This window comes from Oncorhynchus keta, chromosome 7, assembly GCF_023373465.1.
Source record: "Oncorhynchus keta strain PuntledgeMale-10-30-2019 chromosome 7, Oket_V2, whole genome shotgun sequence".
Lineage (NCBI taxonomy): Eukaryota > Metazoa > Chordata > Actinopteri > Salmoniformes > Salmonidae > Oncorhynchus > Oncorhynchus keta.
The window spans coordinates 5933615-5946322 of NC_068427.1; positions in this window are offsets into that span (position 1 = coordinate 5933615).

A 12708-nucleotide genomic window follows, 5' to 3' on the forward strand; every position below is an offset into this window, starting at 1 on the left:
CAGGTGAAGCTGGTTGAGAGAATGCCAAGAGTGTGCAAAGCTGTCAAAGGCAAAATGTGGCTGCTTTGAATAATATAAAATATATTTTGATTTGTTTAACACTTTTTTGGTTTCTACATGATTCCATGTGTTATTTCATAGTTTTTATGTCTTCAATATTATTTTACAACTTGGAAAATAGTAGAAATAAAGAAAATACTTTAAACTTTTGACTGGTACTGTAATTTAGATAAGTCCCTCGCTGTCCCTATAGCAGTAAATACTTTTTGTTATTACGTTTGGTGTTTGAAGTCTGCCCTTCTTCACCCAAATGAACATTTCTACCCCTGGGGAAGCGTTTAACTTCTCTAGGGTAGGGGGCAGCATTGGGAATTTTGGATGAATAGCGTGACCAAATTAAACGGCCTGCTACTCAGTTCCAAAATATAGAATATGCATATTATTATTACATTTGGATAGAAAACACTTGGAAGTTTCTAGAACTGTTTGAATGATGTCTGTGAGAATAACAGAAGACATGAGAAAGAATCCAACCAGGAAGTGGGAATTCTGAGATTTGTAGTTTTTCATCTCTTGGCCTATCAAATACACAGTGTCTATGGGGTCAAATTGCACTTCCTATGGCTTCCACTAGATGTCAACAGTCTTTAGAACCTTGTTTGATGCTTCTAATGTGAGGTGGGGGCCAATGAAAGGGGAATAAGTCAGAGGTCTGCCAGAGAGCCACGAGCTCAGTCTCGCGCGTTCAAGTGATAGTTAGCTCTGCTCCATTACATTTCTACAGACAAAGGAATTCTCCGGTTGGAACATTATTGGGGATTTATGTTATAAACATCCTAAATGATATACAGTGGGGCAAACAAGTATTTAGTCAGCCACCAATTGTGCAAGTTCTCCCACTTAATAAAGATGAGAGAGGCCTGTAATTTTCATCATAGGTACACTTCAACTATGACAGACAAAATCAGAAAAAAATCCCCAAAATCACATTGTAGGATTTTTTATGAATTATTTATGAATTTATTTGCAAATGATGGTGGAAAACTGTACATCGTTTGACATGTTTCTAAGGACTGTAATGGAACTTTTTCACTTTTCGTCTGCTGCTAGTGGCCACGCGTCATGGGTTTGAATTGTGTACTGAACGCGCTAACAAAAAGGATGTATTTGGACATAAATGATGGACATTATCGAGCAAATCAAACAGTTATTGTGGAACTGGGATTCCTGGGAGTGCATTCTGATGAAGATCATCAAAGGTAAGTGAATATTTATAATGCTATTTCTGACTTCTGTTGACTACACAACATGGCGGATATCTGTTTGGGTTGTTTTGGTCTCTGAGAGGATTATTGCATGGTGTGCTTTTTCCGTAAAGCATTTTGAAATCTAACACAGCAGTTGCATTCAGGAGAAGTGGCTCTAAAATTCCATGCATTACAGTTGTATCTTTTAGCAATGTTTATTATGAGTATTTCTGTAAATTGATGTGGCTCTCTACAAAATCACTGGATGTTTTGGAACTACTGAACATAACGCGCTAATGTAAACTGAGATTTTTGGACATAAATATGAACTTTATCGAACAAAACATACATGTTTTGTGTAACATGAAGTCCTTTGAGTGTCATCTGATGAAGATCATCAAAGGTTAGTGATACATTTTATCTCTATTTGTGATTTTTGTGACTCCTCTCTTTGGCTGGAAATATGGCTGTGTTTTTCTGGGACTTGGCTCTGAACTAACATAATCGTTTGGTTTGCTTTCGTCGTAAAGCCTTTTTGAAATCGGACACTGTGGCTGGATTTACAACAAGTGTATCTTTAAAATGGTGTCAAATACATGTATGTTTGAAGAATTTTAATTATGGGATTTCTGTTGTTTTGAATTTGGCACCCTGCAATTTCACTGGCTGTTGACGAGGTGGGACGCTACCGTCCCGCGTACCCTAGAGAGGTTAAACACTTTATTCCAATGGCGTCCCCAAGGGCAGTAAAGATTTGTTATTACCTTTGATCTTGACCCAAACTAACATTACTGCCCCTAGGGAAGCACTTAAACAGTGAATGGTTGCTCCAAGGGCGGTTAATACTTGTTATAACTTTTTGCTTTTAAAATCTACCCTAAGGGCACCAAGCAATCTTGACCCAGCCTATCATGACTGCCCGTGTGGAAGCATTTCAACAGTGCATTAAAAAGGAGGCCCCAATGACTTTTCAAAAAAGTATATTTTTTGCTTGAAGTTTACCCTTATGATCTCAAGTAAAGGTCTGTTTGGGACTGATTTCCTCATTGCGCTCCCGCCTGCACCCACAGTTTTTCATACCGCACTGCCTGCTCCCGCCAGCTCCCGCTGGCTTTCTGTCCGACTCCCACCCGATACTGCAAGAACTGGTCCCAAACCCAACCGTAGTCCCACAATGTTATTTTAGGCATATGTGACACAGCTCACTTTCCAGCGATGGTCTCAGCAATTGTATGACCTATAGGCAATATCAAAATGCCCATTATATTCAACCTTGTCTCAGAGCATTTGTGGCCGACCGGCTCAAATTGGTATCATGTAGCAAAATTTGAAATTGTTGTTTTTACATAAGATAAAAGTAGTGACTCAGAGCTACAAAATGATATACCATACACAGCATTTGAGGAACAATGGGAAAGTAATTGGCTTTGAAAGTTGATAAACTTGTAAACCTACTTTTGAGAAAATGGCCTTTGAATCTTTTGGTACTACTGCTGGAGAGCCCTTCTTTGTCTACACCCATTCAGCTTCATTCATACCCTTTGAAGCTTTAGCCCCACCCATCGCTTTTACAGTTGATCCGAGCCCTGTAAAGACTTTTATTATACACTGATTTAAAATAGCTATTGATAACAAATGTGTATTTTGTGGTTGTGACCGAGAGACTCTTGACCATTTTATTTTGGGACTGTTCTTGTCTCAGAATATTTTGGAGTGAGTTAGAATAGTTTATTTTAAAATAAACTACTATTAATGTTAATTTGAAAGACGTTTTATTTTGATCCAAATGATATGTACCCTGATTTAACTTTCATTGTTATTAATGTGTTTATTTTTCATGGCAGATTCTTAATCCATGAAATAACGTGGGCTGAGAACAAACCCCTTTTCATATTGTTTAAGATAAAATTGAAATATTATTTTTTATTTATCAGTAAGTGTAAAAGCAATATGTACCATAAAACGTTTTGACAAATTGAAAATGTATCTCGTTAGGTTTATGTACCCTTGTTTGTATATTTCTGTTTGTTCATAATAATAATAATAAAAAATAAAGCACCTACGCTAACTTGATAGCTACTTCCAGACACATAATGAGAGACCACCCCACTCTGACCACCCCACTCTGACCATTTTACTCACCCTAGTAGAGTTGGTTAGGCTGTCACTTTAATAGCTCTACGACATGTACATACTGGCTCAACAGACCGGTGCCCCCGCACATTGACTCTGTATCAGTACCCCCCTGTGTATAGTCTCGCTTTAGTTATTTTACTGCTACTCTTTAATTACTTGTTACTTTTATATCTTATTCTTATCCATATTTTTTTGAAACAACATTCTTGCTTAGGGGCCCGTCAGTAAGCATTTCACTGTAAGGTGTGTATACTGTAAGGTATACATACACCTGTTGTATTTGGCGCATGTGACTAATAACAATTGATTTTATTTGATATTGTGTGTAGACCAGTGACAACAAATCTCAATTGAATCCATTTTAAATTCAGGCTGTAACACAACAACATGTAGAAAAAGTCTCAGGGGTGTGAATGCTTTCTGAAGGCACTGTATACATATTCATATTCTTATATACAGTACAGTACAGTTAAATGAAATATTTAGAGACAGGAGAGTCACTGTGATACAATGTGTTTATTTTATTTGCTTTTTAAAGCATAACTAGCTTTTTGCCTGAGTAACCTCTGGTGGCAGTGCATTCCATGATGACATGGGTCTATACATAACAGTGTGACACAGTAAAACAGTTTTTGGTTCGGCTACAGCGAAGAAATTCATAGTGGTGTGTCTGGTGGGGTATGTACAGTTGAAGTCGGAAGTTTACATACACCTTAGCCAAGTACATTTAAACTCAGATTCTCACAATTCCTGACATTTTATACAAGTACAAATTCCCTGTTTTAGGTCAGTTAGGATCACCACTTTATTTTATGAATGTGAAATGTCAGAATAATACAGACAGTAATCAGAATGAGACAAGATCAGAGTCTGAATTACTAGTGCAGTTGATCTTTATTTCAAAACATATTTTTAACATACATACCTCTCCCCATCTTCACAACAACTTTGTCAATATGACTTATGTGACCATGACAACTGACCATCTGATGTTACTCCTAGGAGTTCAGCTTCTTCAATTTGTTCAATGGTCACACCCTTTATGCACTACTCCAGTTGAGGACTAAGAGAATTCTTTGAACCAATTTCAATGCTTTTGGTTTTAGATGTATTTAAACAAGTTTATTGTTAGCACTTTAGAACCCATAGCGGCCATCAACAGCCTCTCTTTAAATTACTATAGTGACCGCGAACAGCCGTGTTTCTCTAACAATAATATCTATGTCAATATCGCAAAATGAACTTGCCAACAACCTGTTGTCGTATTCCCTGGCAGTTGTCATCAATCACAAACCGGAAACAAGGTATTCTGTCCCTGATCTGTTTCACCTGTCCCATCCCCTCCAGGTGTCGCTTATTTTTCCCAGTGTATTTCCCCCTGTGTTTCCTGTCTCTCTGTGCCAGTTTGTCTTGTATGTTTTCCAAGTCAACCAGCGTTTTTCCAGTTCTCCTGCGTTTTACTATTCTCATTTTTCTAGTCCTCCCGGTTTTGACTCTTGCCTGTTTCTGGACTCTGTAGCCACCTGCCTGACCTTCCTGCCTGCCTTGACATCACGCCTGTCTGCCACTCTGTACCTTCTGTACTCTGACCTGGTTTTGACCTTTTGCCTGTCCACAACCATTCTCTTGCCAACTTCTTTTGGATTAATAATCATTGTAAGACTCCAACCATCTGCCTGTGTCTGCATCTGGGTCTCGCCTTGTGTCATGATACTGTCATTTGACTTGTCAATGTTTTTTTCACTTCATTACTCAAAATGACGGCGCCGAAGAACTTTTCATTGTGAATAAGGATTTGGACACGTCCTTGCACTTTGAAAAGCGACGATGTCAAGGTGAGTGAAATAAGTAAACAGCAGATACATGTTTGGTGTTGTCAATGTTTGATGCTATGAATCTTGGGGAATAGTTATCGGACAAGCAAATCCTGTCATGATCACATGGTTGGTATAGGCGAGCACATCAGCGGTGGAGCTCAAAAGATTGATCTCTGTGTCATGGAAATAGTTGTAGTGTTTGGCTGTATATAGTCAGATAACTAGTTAGTTGTTTTGTCTTGTTTCTACCAATGTAATTCATATGGAACCTGCCCAAGCTGCTTACTATAGCTAGCTATCTAGTTAGTCTGTCAGGCAAGAAAAGTTGTGTGTAGCGGTAAATTTGGGCTACGCTCAGGAAGCATCAATCTCAACTTTCACTTTCACAAGCTAGCCATACAGACAACCAGCTAACTAGCCACTGAAATTAAGGTTAGATCAATTTGTGTTTCTGTAGGTTATGGATTGTCATATTCACTTGGTGCAGATATTCATAGGCTATACATTGCCTCATTTTCCTATTATTTGACAGCTTAGCTGTCGTGTTAGGGTAGATGCCCGAGCAGTGGAGCTCATATTATCTTCTTTGGGGGCAGCATTTTCACTTTTGGATAAATCCTGTGCCCAGAGTGAACTGCCTCCTACTCTGTCCCAGATGCTAATATATGCATATTATTATTAGTATTGGATAGAAAACACTCTGACATTTCTAAAACTGTTTGAATGATGTCTGTGTGTATAACAGAACTCATATGGCAGGCAAAATCCTGAGAACAAAATCCAACCAGGAAGTGGGAAATCTGAGGTTTGTAGTTTTTGAACTCAGCCTCTAGATGCTAACCGTCTTTAGAAAGTTGTTCCAGGCTTCTACTGTGAAGGGGGGCCGGATGAGCGCTGTTTGACTAAGGGGTCTTGCAGCAGCCTCGTTTTCAGTCACGCGCATTTCACATGAGAGGTAGCTCTCGTTCCATTGCTTTTCTACAGACAATAGAATACTCTGTTTGGAACATTATTGAACATTTATGATAAAAACATCCTAAAGATTGATTCTATATTTAGTTTGACAAGTTTCTATGATCTGTAATATAACTTTTTTAACTTTTCGTCCGACTGGACTTGAATGCACGTTTGGATTTGTTTTACCAAACGCCCTAACAAAAGAAACTATGTGACATAATTGGACTTTATGGAACAAATCAAACATTTATTGTCAAACTGGGATTCCTGGGAGTGCATTCTGATGAAGATCATCAAAGGTAAAATCATATTTATAATGCTATTTCTGACTAATGTTGACAGCGCATCATGGAAGATATTTATTTTGGCTGTTTTGGGCTCTGAGCGCCATAGTCAGAGTTTTACAAAAAAACGTTAAAAAAAAATCTGACACAGCGGTTGTATTAAGGAGAAGTGTATCTATATTTCCATGTATAACATGTTTTTTCATCAACATTTATAATGAGTATTTCTGTAAATCCATGTGGCTCTCTGCAAAATCACTGCATGTTTTGGAACTACTGAACGTAACACGCCAATGTAAAATGAGATTTTTGGATATAATTATGAACTTTACCAAACAAAACATACATGTATTCTGTGACATGAAGTCCTGTGAGTGTCATCTGATGAAGATCATTAAAGGTTAGTGATTCATTTTATCTCTATTTGTGCTTTTTGTGACTCCTCTCTTTGGCTGGAAAAATGGCTGTGTTTTTCTGTGACTTGGTAGTGGTTCTGTGACTTGGTAGTTTTTCTGTGACTTGGCAGCCGCGTTTAGTACACAAATCCAAACACTCGTGCAGGTCCAGCCGAACGTCGGCCCGAAAACTTCAAAAAGTTATATTACAGGTCGAAGAAACTTGTCAAAGTATCAAATCAATCTTTAGCATGTTGTTATCATAGATCTTTAATAATGTTCCAACTGGGGAATTCCTTATGTCTGTAGAAAAGCGATGGAAGGCAGGTCGCTATCATGTGAAATGCGCATGACCAGGACCTGGCTCTCTGCCAGACCACTGACTCAAACTCCTCCCATCCGGCTCCACATCAGAGTAGAAGCCTCATTCAAGTTTCTAAAGACGGTTGACATGCCGGGACGGACTAATAACCGACTAGTAACCGACTAGTAACCGAAAGGTTGCAAGTTCAAATCCCCGAGCTGACAAGGTACAAATCTGTCGTTCTGCCCCTGAACAGGCAGTTAACCCACTGTTCCTAGGCCGTCATTGAAAATAAGAATTTGTTCTTAACTGACTTGCCTAGTAAAATAAAGGTAAAATAGAAAATTTAAAACATCTAGTGGAAGCCTTACTTAGGATGTGCAACATAGCCAATATCCCACTGTGTATTCAATAGGGGCTGGGTTGAAAATCGACCAACCTCAGATTTCTCACTTCCTGTTTGGATTTCTTCTCAGGTTTGTGCCTGCCATATGAGTTATGTTATACTCACAGACGTCATTCAAACAGTTCTAGAAACTTCAGAGTGTTTTCTATCCAATAATACTAATACCATGCATATATTCGCAACTGGGACTGAGGAGCAGGCTGTTTAATCTGAGCACCCCTGGGCACCTTTCATCCAAGCTACTCAATACTGCCCCTGCAGCCATAAGAAGTTCTTAACACTTTAAATACATGGATACATTTAGAGTAATAACTACACCCGATTGATTACATATTTACATTAAGATGAATAAGTGACTAGATAGTGCAATGAATCTGACTGATGCATATTCAATGTATCAATGTTGTGATTGTATCTGTCCCTATGCAAATAAATTATTGGGTAAAAATACATAACTCAGTTCACGACTGAAAATCACCCGGTGTTCCAATACCTATATAGGGCCATAAAGCAGCTGTGGCCGCGATGACGGCTGGTGAAGTCACCAAAGTGACATCTTTAAGAAGCCACTGTCAGATGCTAGGGAGTGGGCACCAGACTTAGCCTCACACACACACGCAAAAACACGCACTCGCACACACAGACTCATAAGGAACCCCTGGCACGTGGTTAGAGGGAGTCAGAGAGAATGAGGGAGGAGGTGGAGATTTGAGGGAGAGGTTAGGAGGGGTGGGAGGGAGGGAGGGAGGATGAGAGGTCAGGAGGGGTGGGATGGGATGGGATGGAGGCGGTAAGGACTTGAGGGAGGTGTGGAGGGGTGGGACGGGATGGGATGGAGGCGGTAAGGACTTGAGGGAGGTGTGGAGGTGAGGAATGTAGAGGGTGGGTGGTAGGTGGTGCTAGAGGGAGGAGAGGAGTTGGACGGGGAAGGTTGAAGGAGATAGAGGGAGAATGGGAGGATGAGGGTTTTGGGGCTGGAGTGGTTGGCTGGGGGAGGTTGAGATAGATAGGTTGGAAGGAGATGGGTTGGAGTGGTTGCGGGCAGGGGCTGGGGGAAGGTGAAATGTGAAGGTTGTGGAACAGAGCCAGGGCTCCCAGCCCTCTTCCTCGCTCCCCAGCAGAGCTTGTGAAAGACCACAGCCGCGAGGGCCCCTCCTGAGGTCACTCAGACTGGGCAAGACTCCTGTACAGCGTCCTGAGAGAAAGGGATGAGTCCAGGGCTGGCGGTAAGTGGAAAAGGGGGGTTCAGAGAAGGAGAGAGAAGGCAGTGGAGGAGAGAGAGAGAGAGAGAGAGAGAGAGAGATCACCAAGAGAAAAGGAACAGGAGTAATGGATCGAATATCTATGATTTAGGTACTTGACAAGGATGCACATTTGAGTCATTTCCTCCTCTGAACAACATTTCTCCAAAACCATTCTGTGACAATGTGTGTCACAACATTTTCAATTAAGTACGATTAATCAGATGCAGTCGTATATGGTCTGTTATGATTTTTTTTTCAAATGGCCACCCGGTGGATAAATATTAAGGGCTCGATTCAATCTGTAGCACTGAGGATGATCTGCGTTGTAGCATGTTTTACATTTAAAGGTCATTTCCGACATATAAATATCACAACAGGTGATAACCAACAATGCAGCCCTTAACCAACAACGCAGTTTTAAGAAAATAGAATTCAGAAAATATATACAAAATAAACTAAAGTAAAAAAGATATATATATTTTTTTAAAGTTACACAATATTTAACAATAATTGGCCCCTTTATACAGGGGGTACCGGTACCAAGTCAATGTGCAGGGGTACAGGTTAGTCGAGGTAATCTGCACATGTAGGTGGGGGCAAAGTGATTATACATACATAATAAACAGTGAGTAGCAGGTGTGTGTGTGGGGGGAGGGGGTCAATGTAAATAGTCCGGAGGCCATTTGATTAATTTTTCAGCAGTTTTATGGCTTGGGGGCAAAAGCTGTTAAGGAGCCTTTTGGACCAAGTCACCCAGTTAAATACTACTTAAGTAAGTCTAAAAGTATTTGTTTTTAAATATACTAGTATCAAAGCAAATGGAATTGCTAAAATGTACCTAAGTATCGAAAGTAAAAGTATAAATAATTTCAAATTCCTTATATTAAGCAAACCAGATGACACTATTTTTATTTTATTTTTATTGATGGATAGCCCAGGGACACAATTCAACACTCAGACATAGTTTTCAAACAAAGCATTTGTGTTTTGTGAGTCTGCCAGATCAGAGGCAGTAGGGATGACCAGGGATGTTCTCTTGTGTGAAGTGTGTGAATTGGACAATTTTCCTGTAAACATGTAACAAGAACTTTTGGGTGTTAGGGAAAATGTATGGAGTTAAAAGTATATTATTTTCATTAGGAATGTAGTGAAGTGAAAGTAAAAGTTGACAAAAATATAAATAGTAAAGTACAGATACCCCAAAAAACAAGTTACGTAGTACTTTAAAGTATTTTTACTTAAGTACTTAACACCACTGCTCCCCCTCTCTCCTGCATTTTCTGTCTTTCATTCTCTCTCTCCCCCTTCTCTTTTCCTCCCTAGTGTCCATTAGTGTCCATTTAAAGTGTCCATTAGACACTTTAAATTACATTCAGCTTATAAAGGCTTCATAAAGCACTACATAAATGTGTTACAAAGCATCTTTAACCATATGTCATGCTTTATAAAGGGGTCATAACTGCGGCATAACCATGGGACAATCACTAATATCAAATGTGACACAACTCACTTATGTCAAATATGATACAGTGTAAACATGTGCTTTGTAAAGGGTGACCAACTGTGCTGGAGGAGGGCACATTGTGAAGTGAAGTCACATTACACCTAATCTTGTTCCCAGACACTTCTGCCCAAATGTGTGGAGGGTCTGATGAACCAACACATTCAACTTGGCATTCATTAGCTAGGGTTAGGTTTACCATACCATTTTAAGTAGAGAAATTGTAGAAATTGGCAGGGTTTATCCATAATTATGACTTTGTGGCTGTCCTTCATAAATCAGCAGTATGTTATTGACACTTTATGTGGTGTCCTATAATACTCTGTTTGAAGTGAGACATCTTCGGTCACTCATCCATATAGACTCGCATGACGCCGTACTTATTATAAAGTTAGACACCTTTGGTCATTCATAATAGATGGCAGCATCCCACGGGACCTGCAGGTCCTGACAGAGATCTTTGTAGCACGGTCAGCATTTTCCATGCTGCGGGAGGTCAGACAGACAACTTTGGGATGAAAATATTTTTGTTGTCCCCGGATTATTTGAAATTGTCATATTACATGGGCAGAGAAGCACGTCGCAGTTATCTTTTCAAGGAAATGTACTTCCTAAATATGATTAGGCTATAGTTTACTACATTTCCTAGATTCTATTTTTGATCACTCATATTTCTCAATCTGAAAATCGTCCCACTCCTAAAAGGTAGGGTATTATAGCAGCTCGAGAGAAAATGCAAGTCTCTCCAACTCTGCTCTCTTCAAACTACATCGAAAATATTCGCTGATGTAGCCCAGTAAAACAAATAGCCTAATATAATGGGCCACGTGAGAATCTCTGGTAATTTAATCTATTTCTTAAGTTGTTTTTGCACATTTGATATTGCCCATTGGTTGCAAAATTGCTGGGACCATGGCTGTCAAGTCAAGCTGCATCACATATGCCTAAAATAACATTGCGAGACTGTGGTTGGGTTAGAGACCAGTTCTTGCAGTAGGGGGTGGGAGGCGGACAGAAAGCCAGCATGTGCGGGAGGGGTGTGGTATTAAAAGCTATGGGTGCGGGCGGGAGCACATACATAAAGGCATAATGTACATAAACACAAATGTATTAACACTTAGGGAATTCACTAACAGCTAAAACAAATAAGCATTAAAAACATGTCTAAACCATACTTTCCTTTTATTTATTTGTATTTTTTTAACAGTTTTAAAAAGTCCAGCAATGCAATTACATTGAACATTTGTGAATTGTGTAGTTTGACCCTGAGCTGGCGGGCAAATGGCTCTTGCCTCTCTGCCTGCTGGAGGTACTACATGTTGGTTAAACCTTAAAAATAACAACAAAGAAAGTTACCATGTCTGTTAGGAAATGCCTTTGTCACACCATCTGGATAAGGGAAAAAAAAGAAATTGGGAAATTGTGAAACTCAATTCGATTCGTAGGATTATATTCCTCTTACATTTACAAATCTTATGGCATGAGTATGAGACGTGACGGTTTCTAGGGGGATTTATGTTTAGCTGAGCCTACTAGATAGCTACATATATTTAGCTAGCTAGCTGGCAATTGCTGTGAAATACCCGAAATTATTTGAAATAACGATTGAGATCGCTATGTAATATCATTCAACATTTAACTACTACAAACAAATTTATATAATATATAAAGGTGAACTTTTCACTGTCCAGTGGCACCACAAGTGGCCATTTGATTTGCGAACTCATTACATGTGCTTACTCCACTATAGAAACTCAGCTAACCAAACAGTGCAGCGCATGCACACTGAATTAGAGGACAAACTACACTCAAAAATAAAAGATGCTTCGATTTTTCCAAGACCTCAAAAGTCTTCGCCTTGTGTGGTCAAAGTATTTTGGTGAATACATTTTCTTTTTGTTTTCTATGAAAAAAGTGTGACAAAACGAGACAAAATGGCGGGAAATCCTAAACATGAACAAACAACCACCCACCCAGAAATGTTGTAGCCTCACACAATTTTGGTGAGCCTCAACAATGTATTTGTATTTTTAATTGCTGCCAAGGCAGCAATGTAGTCATCAGTCATTTGTGTAAGTGCTGTGCTTGTTGAATGTCCTTCCCTATAAGCGTTCTGAAAGTATGTTCTCAATTTGTTTACTGTGAAATAGCATTGTATCTTGTCAAAAAACATTTTCCCAAAAGTTTACTAAGGGTTGGTAACAGGCTAATTGTTCGGCTATTTGAGCCAGTAAAGGGTGCTTTACTATTCTTGGGTAGAGAAATGACTTTTGCTTCCCTCCAGGCCTGAGGGCACACACTCTCTAGTTGGCTTAAGTTGAAGATGTGGCAAATAGGAGTGGCAATATCGTCCGAATTATCCTTAGTAATTTTCCATCCAATTTGTCAGGCCCCGGTGGCTTGTCAGTGTTGATAGA